Source organism: Coturnix japonica, chromosome Z (genome assembly GCF_054131305.1).
Source record: "Coturnix japonica strain WE chromosome Z, WE-NBRP24, whole genome shotgun sequence".
Classification (NCBI taxonomy): Eukaryota; Metazoa; Chordata; class Aves; order Galliformes; family Phasianidae; genus Coturnix; species Coturnix japonica.
In genome coordinates, this window is record NC_140702.1 from 17472470 (window position 1) to 17482976 (window position 10507).

The 10507-nt window shown below is 41.8% G+C and overlaps 1 long non-coding RNA gene across 1 annotated transcript; it reads left to right on the forward strand.

The window, feature by feature from the left end:
- Nucleotides 1-7307: 7307 nt before the first annotated feature.
- LOC146753770 (uncharacterized) lies at nt 7308-9224 on the forward strand. The gene is made up of 2 exons (XR_014939099.1): nt 7308-7600; nt 8855-9224. It is a non-coding gene; the product is annotated as an uncharacterized LOC146753770 (long non-coding RNA).
- Nucleotides 9225-10507: the final 1283 nt, after the last annotated feature.

Sequence of the window (10507 nt, forward strand, 5' to 3'; positions counted from 1 at the left end):
CAAGACCTCCCCCCTGAGCTTCACAAACACAACTGTCATACATTTCATGGTCCTTCAGAGTCACTTGGGTAGTACTGAAAATGTTCAGTTACTCATCTAAATATGGATCCTGTCTCCAGAACAGTCTTGCAAGTGAATGTACTGGACATTACAGGATGTCCACAGTGACTGAAAAAAAAGGGAACACCATACCCATTTTTAAAAAGGGTAAAATGGATAACCCTGGGAACTGTTGACCAATCAGTCTCATCTCTGTTTTAGGGAAGATCAAGGACAGATACTCCTGGAAGCAATGCTAAGGCATGTGGAAGACAGAGAGGTGATATGGGAGAACCACCATCGCTTCACCAAGAGCAAATCCTGCTTGACCAATGTAGTGACCTCTTATGATGGTATCACTGCATCAATGGACAAGAAAAGAGCCACTGATAGTCATCTATCTTGACTTAAGTAATGCCTTTGGCATGGTACCCAAAAACATCCTTCTCTCCAAATTGGAAAGATATGGATTTGATGTGTAGACTTTTCAGCAGGTGAAGAACTGGCTGCAGGATCAAGTCCAGAGAGTGGTGGTCAATGGCTCAACATCTGGATGGAGACAAGCGACAAGTGGTTTTCCCTACGAATCAGTGCTGGGGCTGATAATCTTTAGTGTCTTTATCAAGGACATTGACAGTGGGGTCAAGTGCACCCTCAGGAATTTTTCTGATGACACCAAGCTGTGGGGTGCAGTCTATACACCAGAGGTATGGCATGCTATCTAGAGGGACTTACACAGGCTTGAGCAGTGGATCCAGCAGTTGATCATGAAATTCAGCAAATTCAAGATCTTGCACCTGGGTCAGGGCAATCCTAATTACCGATACAAGCTGGGGGGTGAAAGGATTGAGTGCAGCCCTGATGAAAAAGACCTGGGGGTACTGGTGGATGGGAAACTGGACATTAGTGAGCAATGTGTCCTTGCAGCCAGAAAGCCAGCTGTATCCTGAGCTGCATCAAAATAAACATGTCCAGCAGGGCAAGGGAGGTGATCCTGCCCCTCTACTTTGTGATGATGAGGCCTCACCTGGAGTACTGCATCCAGGTGTGGAGTCTGCAGTACAGGAGAGACATAGATCTGCTGGAGCACATTCAGAGAAGGGCTACAGAAATGATCCGTGGAATGGAACACCTCTCCTATGAAGAGGTTGAGGGAGGCTGAGAGAGCTGGGACTGTTCATCCTAGAAAAGAGAAGGCTGCAAGGTGACCTAATAGCAGCCTTTCAGTATCTAAAGGGGAGCTACAGGAAAGAAGGGAACAGACTCTTTAGCCAGGTATGTGGTGATAGAACGAGGAGAAATGGATTCAAGCTTAGAGAGGGTAGATTTAGGTTGGATATAATGAACATGTCTGTTACAGTGAGGGTGGTGAGGCACTGGAACTGGTTGCCTAGTGATGTGATTGATGTGCTGTCCCTGGAGACTTTCAAGACAAGCACTGGGTGGGTGGGTCCACAGCACTGATTTAGCTGTGGACATTTTCCATGTCACTCATTAGTAGTAACCTCCTCTGAACATGAGGCAGCAGTGTGCCCAGGTGGCCAAGATGGCCAGTGCCATCCTGGCTTGTATCAGAAATAGTGCAGCCAGCAGGATCGTCCCTCTGTGTTCAGCTGTGGTGAGGCTGTACGTCAAGTACTGTGTTCAGCTTTGGGCCCCTTGCTACAAGAAAGGCACTGAAGCTCTGGAATGTGTCCAGAGAAGGACAACAAAACTGTGAGGGATCTGAAGCACAAATCTTACAAGGACTGACTGAGGAAACTGGGACTGTTTAGTCTGGAAGAGACTCAGGGAAAACCTTATCACTTTTTACAACTCCCTGCAAGGAGACTGTGTTGAGGCTGGAGTCAATCTCTTCTCCTGGGTAACAGCGATAGGATGAAAGGCAATGGTCTCAAGTTGCACCAGGGGAAGTTCAGGTTGGATATTTGAAAATAATTATTTTCCAAAAGAATGGTGAGGCACTGGAACTGCCCAGGGAGATGGCTGAGTCACCATCCCTGGAGGTGGTCAAGAAAGGTGTACAGGTGGTACTAAGGGACATAGACTAATGGGCAACGTTGGTGGTAGGTGGATGGTTGGACTAGATGATCTTAAAGGTCTTTTCCCACCCCCTGTGGTTCTATGATTCTGCAATTCTGTGGCTAAACAGAATTACCCTTCTTGTATTTTAGACACTCGTGGTGATATGGTTCATGCAGATGGCTAAATACCAAAAGAATATCACATCCTTGTCCACAATCAGTGCATTTTAGAAGCTGGGTTGGAGGTGGGGGTCTGAGAAATGATTAAGAATTAGCTCCTCACACTTTCCCAAGAAGCCAGTTTTATTGTGTAATAGTACAAGTATTTGCTGTTTTGAGCCCATGCTGTGTTGCTCATGGGAAGAATGTGAGAATAAAAAAAAAAACCAAACAAAAACATGACAGCTTTCTACAGGAGAGAATTTTATGGTAACCTATGCAGTTCGGTACAATTTAAGGCCAAAGATAATAACTCTTTCCTCTGACCAGTATCATTCCATTCAAAATTACTCCTTCAGCAACATTTGCAAGGAGTTGAGCAAGGGAAGCATTGAATTTCTTCCCTTGTAGGAATATGCTGTCTCTCACTGTCACCTGCAAACCTGGGAAGATATCTGAACTCAGAGTTAATTTTGCTGGAAGCAGTTAGAAGCAAACATATATTTATTTGTACAAGTGACAGCTCTGTTCCTCAGAAGCTTTCTAATAAAACCAAAATAAATCTCATTCTTCAAGTCATTTTTTCCCCTTTTCAGTCTGTCTTCATGATAATGACTATTTTCCAACTGTGCTCTCACATTGGTTCTGCCTACCCAGATTTTCCGTGTTGATGAGGAGCCTGATTTCCACAGAGAGAGATGCTTTGGCTGAGAACAAAACCAGTACTCCATATAATAACAGTGTATATAACTAATCAGAAATTCAACATTCTCAAATGATGCTGAATGGGCACACTTGACACAACTGTGCTAAATGTAACCCAGCTGCCAGTAGGAGTAAGAGCCTTAGGAGGAAAAGGAAATAGACAAGGAAGGGGATATCTACCTCACCACTCACTAAATAAGCAGAAGTTCCCTCAAGTGGAAACCAGGGCCCTCTAACCTGTTGGACAAACTGTACAGTGCTTGAAGGAAGTCAAAAGGGAAAAACTGACAGGAGAGCAGAAATCAACTTCACTCAAAACTTATTTCACTCTTTAAAAGTATGATGATAAAGGTATTATCATACAGGCTTAACAAAAATAAAATAAAATAAATAAATAAAATGAAAAGGAACAAAAAGCCTTTAAAGGACAGCATGCCATTTCATTACTTGATTTTATGTATGTTGAAGGGCTATTGCAAACATCTCTCTACAGGATGTCAGCAAAATTACATGGAGTCATTCAACTATGCAAGCCATTTGGCAGATAATTGGCACATCCAACTGCTGCAGATAGGCAGTTAACTCCCTTCTGTATACTACACATTTCAGACACAAGGTGAAGGTATTACCAAATATCTTTTCATGTTAGTTCTGTTGAGCCATTTGGTAATTTGGAAAACTAAAATAAAAGGTCAGCTTTATTACAAGACATGAGGTATCTCTGCTTGATGTACTGGATATGTTGTGTTAAAAATACCTTCTCTGCTTCAGTTTGCTGGAGGGAACTTTAGAGTTAAGAGCTAAGCAGTTTCATTTGGCCCTGGTCTTTGTTAAGTATTAGAAAATTATCATTATGTGCTCTTGAGCAGAAGAGTTTCAGCAAGAAAAAAATCTGTAATTAGTTACTCTTGCCCTTAAACCTCCAGGGAGGTACAGCTCTCTGCTCAGAGATGCTTATCGGTAAGGACTGCTTGAGCTCCTCCAGACAGGCACATTGCAGGCCTGCCCTCAATCTCACAGCCCTGCAAGATCCAGGTGCTCTTTCTCAAATCCAAAACCCAGTGAAGGCAAAACATGCTGGCAGAATGTTGAGCACAGAATTATACTCTGTTTGTGGTAGAAGCTTGTTGTATCACCCTTCATTACAGCCAGTGCTTTCAATAAAAGTGAGCCGCACATACATTAAAAAGAAGTGGTTAGCTTTGGATTCATCCACAGGGATGACTGCCAAGTTAACTCTTTCCAAAATGAGCTCTGTCTCTAAAGGGCAAGAACAGGACTCATATGAACTGTAAACAAACTAAGGAAGTTGGAGGCCTTTCAGCCTTGGAGATGGTGTCAGCCCATTGAGGCAAGCAGCAGGGTCAGGCCTTGTTGCTTGCACTTGGTGTGGCACTGATAAGTTCTTCCCTCAGCAGTGGCTGCCTTAGTGCAAGCAGAAGGGAGCACATTACCCAGAAGCCACACACTGCTCCATGACAGGGTTACTCTGAGCATCCATGGAAGAGCAACTGGGGTTAAACACACTCTTTCTGTTGCCTCAAGACAAGCCTATTGCCCAAGGGCAGTGCCCACCCCAGCATCTCATCCTGATAAAGGGCAGCGACTGGCTTGCCTGCAGCATGGGCCCAGACACAGTAAGCTCCAAAGTTGTGAGTCACCCTTCCTGATAAAATTCCACATGAGCAGGCTGTTCCTTATCCTGATCCCTCACCTTCAAACCAAACACTTCTGGCCTCTCAGCAAAACACGGCTGGCCTGCTCTCTGAGGTATTCTTTACCCAGCAGTGAAACCAACATGGAAAAGGCACAGAGCTGCCTTTGGAAAATCATCCATCTTACATATCTTTCAGTTGTTTGTGTCTTGAGCTTGATCCTAATTGATGCAAGAACAGAGCCTCCACGGAATAGTAACAGGCAGCAAGAAAGTAATTAACAAATGCCATGGCAGATGTTAAGAGTAGCCTAAATTACCAGCATTCTGATGACTGAGTGCCTAGCAGCTTCTTAAAAATGAAAGTTATTCAGCTTTGAGTCACCATCAGTCCCTGTTTCATTAGTCAGTACAGCATATTGGGACAGAACACATACAGATTCCTTTTCTTCTTGCCAGTGTCTGTTTTTTCCTGATGCAGAAAGTGTGTGAATATGAGACAGTTCCCCTTAAATTGACAAAATTCTGACCAACTCCTCTGAAAAACAAAAAAGTTTAAAAAAAAAAAAAAAAAAAAAAAAAAAAAAAGGACAAGAATTGCTTCAGGTCAAGATGCACTGATTAGCCTTAGAGCCCTACTTACATAAGATACATAAGATACATGCTGTCCTTCCTACCCCAAATGCTAGCAACATAGCAAGAGAAAAGAAAGTCAAAAGCAGCTTTTTTGGAATCTCAGTTTGGGAAGCAGCAAAAATCATTCATCTGAGCCAGGCAGAGAAGGAAACTGCATGTGCTAAAGCAGCACAGGAAAGTTCTGTGTTTTCTCCATATTTTTTAAATACACCATTTAAGAAGATTCCAGATCATTATTACACTTCAGTGTTGTATAGCTCTGCTTTAGTTGATGGAACTTTGACAAGGAGGGGTAGGACCTACTTTTGGTTAAGTCCACATGTGTTTTATAGCTTTTCAGTGACAGCTGATCTTATATAAGCACAAGAAATATCAAAGTACCTTTGGAATGAGATGTATGTTAACTAAGGAGCCTAATGCTGCACTGAGGTTTCTTTGTTAAATGAGCTGAATTCCCTACCCCAGTAAGTGACAACCATGTAAGTTTTTCCACTCTAAATGACTAATGGAAAATTGAATACCACACATGTTTGTTTGCCTGACATTTGCTTAATACTGCAGGATTGCAACATATTTGTATATTTATCTTGAATGTATTGATTTTTCTTGTTAAGATTTGCTATTCAAAGTCAGCAAAATCTAGTTACAAAACAGCAACAGCCTGATTGTTTCTAGGGTACAGAGACCTCATAGCCCTCATGAGGTTCAGCGTGAACTAAAGGTGTTCTATTTTTCCAAGGGGAGGAAAATCAGGACACAGACCAATTGCCAAATTCCAACTATTCTGACAAAAATATCTTGCAATTTTTGTTGAAGTTGTCCTTTATCACTAGTTTATGCTTATATCTGGTTAAAAATAAATGTAAGCTCCTTCCCTGTATGCACTGGGTTAAAAAACAGTAGTTCTCTAGACTCCATTTTGAATAGGCTTTCTCTTTGTGTGAGACCTGGGAAATACGCTGCTACTCAGTGGGTGTCAATACCATATAATGTACCAGAAGTCACCTGTCAGCTTATGATTTTGATCAAGGATGATAAGGAACCAGTTCAACACCATAAAGCATCTTACTCTGCTGTGGTGGAATTTGGACAATTTGTCTTTGCTTTCTAAACTTTTGAAAATAATAATAAAGTAAACTGGTGAAACCCTTTGGGAACGTAAGTAGTAATCATAGTCTGCCTGACTCCTCCAGGTTTAATATATCCTTGTCAGAATACCACAACTTTCCCATTCAATGTTGCAGGCCACACTGAAAAGCTGTTTCCAACCCCGCCCACTACCCCTACCCCTCCAGCTTCCCCCACAGTATATCAAGAAAAGAGGAAAAAAGGGATTCTGTTACTATTTTCACCTAGCAGCAGTGGTCTTAAATCAGTAGCAGCAACTGTGGGACAAAACTGTAAAGCATCAGAGCAGATCAGCATGTCTTTCCGTATCAGTGACTTGAGTCCTTTGTGAATTTCACCTTAAAATTTGACAGGGACAACCACCTCTGGGCAGGTAATGGAGGTAATAAAAGAAGAAGATAAAATTACAAAGTACTCTCTTCCAGTTATCATCCTGAAAAAGCTTATTGAAAACAAGGATTTTTAGAGTAATCGAATATTTGAACATAAATTCACCACATAATCATGGTGATTGTTTCATTCACCACAAACTCAGATTTCTACACTAAATGCTCCATCAAATCCAACATTAACATGACATTCAAATTTAGTCACCTGAGATTTTCAAACTTTTTGCCTCACCTCTGCCATTTCCAAAGCATTGAATCTCCATTATATGGAAAGTGAATTAAGGATGGAAAAGGTTGGAGCCCTCACTACAAAACAACAAAAGGCAAATTACAATGAGAAGCACCACATGGCTGTCTTGCTGTTCCACTTTCATCAGAATATTTTCCACAGCCAAATTAAGAAATGTGCTGAAATTATTCTGTATATCAAATTGGTGACAACTTTTCCAGATGAAGTTTTCCAGTGCTCTATTCATTAATCCTCTGGGAGATCACATCCTCACACTGCAGCCTCTGAGCCGACTGAGTGACCTTCACTCAGTGCAGAAGGGTTAATAACCTTCCTGGCTCAGTCGCATTTGTGATAGGAGACACAGGGACAACCTGTGCTCAGATAGTGATAGCACAGAGAAGGGGATATCATATCATGCATTCTGAAAAAGAAACACATTCCTTCTATAAGCTCCCAGTGATGTGTCCCAGTGACACTGGCCAAGATGGAGGGTTTGGCAGACACTCACAAGAATGTTTTACTGTTGATAATAACTTCATATTGTTGATCAAGAAGATCACTGCCATCTGTTTAAACTATTCAAATAAAGGTTAAACAGGTTTGGTCAGTGCATATTTTCTACAGGCCATTACAGGTAAGTCAGTTCCTTTCCTCTTCTACCCACTCCATTTTCTTCTCCTCTCTCTCTCTTGCATGCAATAAATAAATAAATAAATAAACAAACAAATAAAAAAAATTATACTGACAGTTTTATTTAGCAGTTTGGAAAAAGTAGGCATTTTCCAAGCTCCTGGGGACAGGCTTTTCTCTCCAAGATGGGAAAAATGCAATGCAACTTCACTGTTATTTCAGCTCAATGCCATAATACTGGAGAATAGCATTTAGCTCCTGCTGTTTTGTATTTCTGAAAGAATATTGTTGTCTTTTAGACTTATTCTTTAAAAAAGAAAAAAGAAAAAAAAAAAGAAAAAAAAAAAAGGTTAAAAGGAGGTTGAGCCTTGTTCTAAAAACACTGCCAAAGTATAGGTCACTTTGTTAACATAGCCTCTTATTCATTTCCATGGAAGCTACAACAGATGCAAAAAGCAGATTAACGTTATTTGATAGAGAAAATTCTCAGCTAAAAAATACAGTTTATTAGTTTATTTTTTCAAAATAGCTACCAGCATTAGCAATGCTCTTTTGCTGGTGATGAACAAAAGTCTGCATACCATGCACATAACAATTGGCACCAGCGGAGGTGACCCACTGTCACCAACTGTTGGCACTGCTGAAACGTACCACCCACTGCCCCACTGTGCTCACATCCACTGTTTGGTCTCTATCAACATTCAGCAAACATCAATGAATATCAGTGGGTTCCATTTTTCCTGGATGGAAGAATGCAGTGACACTTTTGCTCTATGTGCTCTTCCATGTCAGACACCATTCCATCAGGCTGCCCCTCTGCTGCCATCTGTTGCACAGCAACATGTAACAGGATATCAGTGGGAAGGTTCAATCTCTGCTGCCATACCACCAACACCCGCCTCTGACACTGTGGGCCAACATCATAAAATAGGAGGCAGAACTTTTAGAGCAACCCCTATAGTTTGAAAGACAAATGTTCATTTATTATTTCTTTTAAAACTGGGTTTCAACTGCAAAGCAAAGCCTTAAATCAGGGCATAAATATGCTTATCAGCATTCTAGTCCAGTGTATGATGCAACATCAATTAATTAAACCTAAGCCCTTAAACCAGTTTATGATTTTTCCACATACTGCTGCAAGTCCCAGTGCAAAATAATATGATGTATCAGTCCAAAAGCTCATCTACTGATAAAAAACCGCTTTTGGAATATTCATTACTGAACTCCGTAAACCTTTATCTGTTCTGATCTCCATCAGGGCAGCATCCACCCACGTTTGCTGAGGACAGCTCCAAGGCAGAAGTTACAAAACAAACCCTCCCTTGCTGTTTGGAAACAATGTGGAAAACAGGAAGATGCAGAGAGATGAAAAGTAATGTCCTCTCACAGAAATCAAGCTCTGTTTTGACATCCGTACCCAACAAAAGGCACACAGAGAAATGAACAGCTGTTTCTTTGGCCCAGGAACTGAGCTGAGACTCTGTGTGATTCCTCCCAGCACAAAGGCTGGTGGACATGCACTGCTCTGCTGAGCATCCTCCTGGCCATGGAATGGTGGAAACCTGCACTGCTTCATGCACTGTGTGTGTTGTATTGAATTATCGAAATATTTAACTTATTTAGTGTAACCTTTGTAGGGGTTGTCTTTATCACAACAGAAACTAGTTAAAGCATGGACAATTGATGCAAAGAAACAAGAGAGTAATTATGGCACTGTGAACACACTGGTAAGCAACAAGTTAATGACAATTTCAACAAAACTTCACTCTTCAAGGAAGTTCACTAAACACTTTAGTTTTCCCAGGAAAACAATAGCTGCATATACTTACCCACATCTCCACTTTCTTTCTTGTCTAAAGTGTTAACTCTGTGTTCAAAATTGCACTCTAAGCATCTATGAACCCTAAGCACAGAATCTATGATCTCCTGAGATGTGGTTCAGGTGCCTTTAGAAGCAGCTGTGCTTGTTGTGTTTTTTTTTACACAGATGACACATCCTACCTCAAAGGCACTGTGAGAATTCCCTCACTGGTGAGTGGATGGTACAGCATCACACTTTCAGACAGAATTCTTAGCAGAACTTCATGCTGTTGTCAGTATGTTGCTGTTAAAGTTTCCTGTTCTGCTGCAGCTGAGTGTGCACAGACCAAACAGGCATGAAACTGATCCCTTCAGGAATTGTCCCCACAACCTTACCCTGAAAACTGCACAGCTGAGGTGATGGTGAGGAGAACAAGACCTCAGGAAGCAGTGCCTCTGCAGTGAGATCAACCACAGATGACTCAATACCTTCTGCAGAAAGTGAGTGAGTGACCAGTGTAGGCAGGAGGAGACCATTTCAGGAGATCTCTGAATTCCTGCAGTACAGATTCCCGGGGAAAATCTTTACATCTGGTCTAGAGTACGTGGTTTGGTACAAAGAGTTTCCCTGCCTTGCAAAGGATGGTTCTGACAAATGCAAAAGCTTAGACCCTTCTTCACAAGGGCAGTAAAACTAGAGGCTAACAACCAACAGCCCCCCCACCCCCCCCAGACCCACACACCTCAAATGCTCTGACCCAAATAAATAAATAAATAAATAGGTAGATAGATAGATGCGTGAATACATACAAAAATACACACATAAATCTGTTTAACCAACAAATCATAGAATCACAGAATGGTTTGGGTTGGAGTGAACCACAAAGCCCACCCAGTCCCAACCCCCTGACATGGGCAGGGGTGCTCCCCAGTAAAGCCCAGGCTGCCCAGGGCCCCATCTATCCAGGGATGGAGCACCAACAGCTTCTCTTGGCAGCTGTGCCAGGGCCTCACCTTCATCTAAGTAAAGAATCTCTTCCTTTTATCTAATCTAAATCTCCTCTCTTTCAGTTTATAAACGTTCTCCCTTCTCTTATTACTATCTTCCCAT